General features: G+C 48.8%; 1 long non-coding RNA gene across 1 annotated transcript; it reads left to right on the forward strand.

The window, feature by feature from the left end:
- Positions 1-1,908: 1,908 nt before the first annotated feature.
- LOC107301651 lies at positions 1,909-3,996 on the forward strand. The gene is made up of 3 exons (XR_001549315.1): positions 1,909-1,927; positions 2,434-2,548; positions 3,867-3,996. It is a non-coding gene; the product is annotated as an uncharacterized LOC107301651 (long non-coding RNA).
- Positions 3,997-4,466: the final 470 nt, after the last annotated feature.

Consider the following 4,466-nt stretch of genomic DNA (forward strand, 5'->3'; position numbering starts at 1 on the left):
TCATAAAAATCGGGCGACCTTGCTTAGCAACGGAAAATCCAGTCCCAAATGTGGCCGTAAGTCAAGGATCACCTGTACTTAATTCCCAAATGTTTACTGAAACAACCAGATCTGTAAGTTAGGCCAGCGGTCCCCAACCTTTCCAGCTTGCCGGCCTGGCTGGGCGTGGGGGAGGAAGGCATTGGAGTGGCAGGCATGCGCGTGTGCGCACAGCTCCATTAGTGCGAGGGCAGTGTGCATGCATCCACTCGCATGAATGGAGCTTTGCGCACGAGCGAAGGGTGCTTATGATCACACGTAGAGGTCCACTCGTGTGAGCGGCAGGCGCTTGAGCTAAGATAGGGGTAGGCAACCTTGGCTCTTTTATGACTCGTGGACCAACTCCCAGAATTCCTGAGCCAGCATGGCTCAGCATGGAAACCTCTCCCTTTCCCCTCAGCACGGCTGGCTCAGGAATTCTGGGAGTTGAAGTCCACGAGTCATAAAAGAGCCAAGGTTGCCTACCCCTGAGCTAGGATGTCAAGCTCCACTCGCACGAGCAGAGGGCACTTGTGAATAGAGCTTCGCGCGTGAGTGGAAGTACCCTCCACTCATACAAGCAGAGTTTTGCACATGCACATTTGCCCATTTCTCCCCCGGCCCAGTTTCAAACAGGCTGCGGCCCAGTGGTTTCGAACTGGTAGTTTGCAAACTCCGCAACCTCGGGGACCCCCGAGTTAGGCTGACTCAGTCCCTCCCTCTCGCAATCCAGAGCGGCCTTTGAGATGGAGCTCCGTGCGGTGAGGCTGCGAGGATACAGGGATGGGCTGCTGCTGGGCTGTCAGGAACTGGAAGAAGCGGTGAAGGCCCGGTACGCAGAACTGCAGAGCTTGCAGGCGAAACGCCAGCGCATTTTGGACTTCCGCCATTTGGTGGTAGGTATGCAGAAGGAGGAGAAAGGAATGGGAGGAAAGAGGGCAGGCTTTTAGTTCAGGAAACTGGTAGGCACAGCCCAAGGTCAGCAGCAGTTGTTTTATTTCGTGGTTTTCTATCCTTTTGTCCCGGGCAAACGTTTACTTTTTTTTTTTTTTAAGGAAAAAAAATGACATTTTTAACCCTGAAAACAATTTTTTTTTCAAACATTTTAAGTAGGTGGACTCTTGTAAAAATTAACATCTTGCAAGTTTGGGCCTTGTTTTGAAAACAGTTTTAACTTTTAAGAATGCCTGTGTAATTGAAAATACTTTGGAAAAGATAAAAAGTCCTTCGAGTCCAACTCCTGGTATTGAGGGAAGGGAGAATGTGATAGTTTGTTGAGGGACTTTCATCCTGTGGGTCTACTTCTCTGCTTCCCTCCCACAGAATGAGAAACAGCAACATGTTCGGGCCCTTATCAAAGGCACTTCATATATCAAATCCCAGCTTCGCAAGGACCAGGCTGAGGTGAGATTGCCATTCAGCCCATCTGCCAGAGGCCTTTGCTCATCGCCTGTTTGACTCCTTTGAGATTCGAGATGTTAAGATTTCAAACCTTCAGCATACAGATTACACCAGGGTTTCCTAGCCTGGGCAACTTTAAGTCCTAGCCTGGACTTCAACTCCCAGAATTCACAGCTGGCTGGAGAATTCTGGGAGTTGAAGTCCACGCATCTTAAAGTTGCCAAGGTCGGGAAACCCTGGATTCTGTTCTGAAGCCACCGCGCTTTCTAGAATCCGTGGGATTACTGACAAGCTGCTTCCCTGAAAATTATTTCTGCGCTTACTCGGAACCCAGTTGACTTACAGCTGTGCTTCTCCTTCAGATCCAGGATTTCATACAGAAAAAACTGCTCCCTCAGGCCCAACGGGTGCAGCTGGAGACCCAGCAGCTTCACGACAGGATAGGCCGTGAGGTCCAGCATTTCAAAACCATTGCCTTGCCTTGTCTGCCGACTCGCCAGATAGCTGGGTGAGTCATCTCCTGGCGTCTCCATGTGGCTGGGTGTAACTCTGCTGGGCGGGCACGGGGTGGGGGGAAATGTTTTGAGTCCTTTTCCAGAGACTTTCCTTTTTTCCAAAGCTCGCAAGAGCCCTATGTTACTACCCTTTTTTTTTTTTTCCTTTGAGAAATAAATCAGCTGGGAGAAATGACTTGGATGGCTTGCCATTTGGTGAGGGAGGCTGAAAAGCAGGTGGTCTGCCAGTGAAAGCAGTAAAATAATCCTGTTTCTCTTCTCCTGAGGGTCATTTCCTACAAATGGGGTTTACCGAACGTAATTTTTACCTTTCTTGGTACTTGTCTTTCCTTGATGTAAAATTCAGGAGTACTTTTGGCCCCGGATTTTTTGTATATAAAGAAAATAGACTTGATTTTCTTTTAAAGCGTGGAGGATTGGCATGCCTTAATGATGGTCGATGGAATGTAGGTCCAATTGCAGGGGGGGGGAAAAAACCCTTTCTGCCATTGTCTTCCAGGTCTCAACACATCCCAGCCCACAAACTTTCTATCCATTGCTTAAGCCGGACAGCACCGTCCGAAAATCGGGCCTTCCTTAACGTATGCAATGGAATTAGCTTTCCCCTTTATAAGGTATGATATGCCTCTCTGGTCTGATTTGCTGAATTCATCTAAGATGAGTCAGGTGAAACTCTTTTGGATTGTTTTAGAGACTGTTCACCCTCCCTTCCATTTTCCAGCTTAATCATAATCGTTAAGGAATGGAGACAAACTTTGGGGATGGGGGGGAATAAAGCGGAAGCAAAAACCACGCTTGTTCTATGGAGTGCAAAGGGCGAACGTATCAAACGAAAATCTGATTGATGTACATTTCACTCACCGCTACTAGTAAAATGGTGTCTTTTCAGTCATTTTCCCATTTAGGCATCCTGAAAACGACTAAGCTGATTTTAGAGGAGACCCAGGGCCATATCTACAGCTTTGGAGAGCCACTTGCAGCCATGTAATGGTTCTTGGCAAAAAAAAAGGGGGGGATTGGGGAGGGGGAAACACCCATCGGGGAAGTTGGATTTGCTGAACTGCCACACAAATTATAAAAGAGGTCCGACTCAACTTACAGTGGAAACTCCAGTCCCAATTGTGTGCATCAGGGGTCCCTGGGCCACAGCCCACCACTGGGCCTTGAGCTGTTTGGAACCGGGTTGCGGAAGTGGCAGGCAAGTGTGCACATGCACATCCCCACTTATGTGAGCAGTGTGTGAGTGTGTGCACACACGCTCCACTTGTGTGAGCACCATGCGTGTGTGCTTGCCGCTCACGCAAATGGAGCTACATGCCTGTGCCCACTGCTCGCGCAGACCCATCCCCTCTCCCGACCCCCATCCTCCCGCCAGTCCGCAAAGCGGGAAAGGTTGGGGAACTGGTATGCATAAGTCAAAGACTACCTGTATAATGCTGACTCAGTGTTCAGCTTGCTCTGAACTGCAGTTACAGCAGCATCTTTTCTGTAATGCTGTCGCCGTACTAGAAGCCTACGATGTTGCATTGATTTCTTTTTTTTTTTCTAAGTGGAGAATGTTGCATCTGCCTTTCATGAGTTGCGTTCCACTTGAGGCTGGTCTGGAATCCCATTTCACGTTCCTGTGATCCATGCAATCTCATATATGAGCCGTGGTGGCGCAGTGGTTAGAATGCAGTACTGCAGGCTACTTCTGCTGACTGCCTGCTGCCAGCAGTTCAGCGTTTCGATCCTGACCGGCTCAAGGTTGACTCAGCCTTCCATCCTTCCGAGGTCGATAAAATGAGGACCCGGATTGTTGGGGGCAAGAGGCTGACTCTGTAAATCGCTTAGAGAGGGCTGGGAAGCAGTATGAGTAAGTGCTATTGCTATATGCTATCTGTGAGTGGTCTTTCTCACTCTGGGGCCTCTGCTTTCTTAATCTCCCTTTAGGCTCCTGAACAGCTCCTTCTCCATATGGTGGAGCTGAAGAAGATGCTTGCTTACATGCGTGCCCAACTGGGCTCCAAACAAAGAGCTTTGGGAAACCTGCAGCACCAGTTGGATAGTGCCCCAGAGCCTGATGTACCATGTATGGAAACTTCTCCCATTTTTTATTTTTTATTTTTGCTGTTCCTGCTGCTTCTTCTCTCTGACCTTGTGCTTTAGCTAAAGTTTTCAAAAACAGAAGCCATATCCTGCTTCAGACTTCCAATCTCCTCTTCCTGTCCCAGTTTGTAAGCAAAAGGAGACACTACCCCAGGGGTAGGCAACCTTGACTCTTTTATGACTCGTGGACTTCAACTCCCAGAATTCCTGAGCCAGAATGGCTCAGCTTGGAAACCTGTCCCTTTCCCCTCAGCATGGCTGGCTCAGGAATTCTGGGAGTTGAAGTCCACCAGTCATAAAAGAGCCAAGGTTGCCTACCCCTGCACTACCCCATCCTTATCCCACAAATCTAAAAGCCACACTGAAGGGTGAACATTTGATCATATTTCTCCATGCCTTGTACACTCGCCACATCCCCACTTGGGGTGGTTTTTCATGACATGG

The sequence above is a fragment of the Protobothrops mucrosquamatus genome, unplaced genomic scaffold (assembly GCF_001527695.2).
Source record: "Protobothrops mucrosquamatus isolate PMUCROS unplaced genomic scaffold, P.Mucros_1.0 scaffold15333, whole genome shotgun sequence".
Taxonomy (NCBI): domain Eukaryota; kingdom Metazoa; phylum Chordata; class Lepidosauria; order Squamata; family Viperidae; genus Protobothrops; species Protobothrops mucrosquamatus.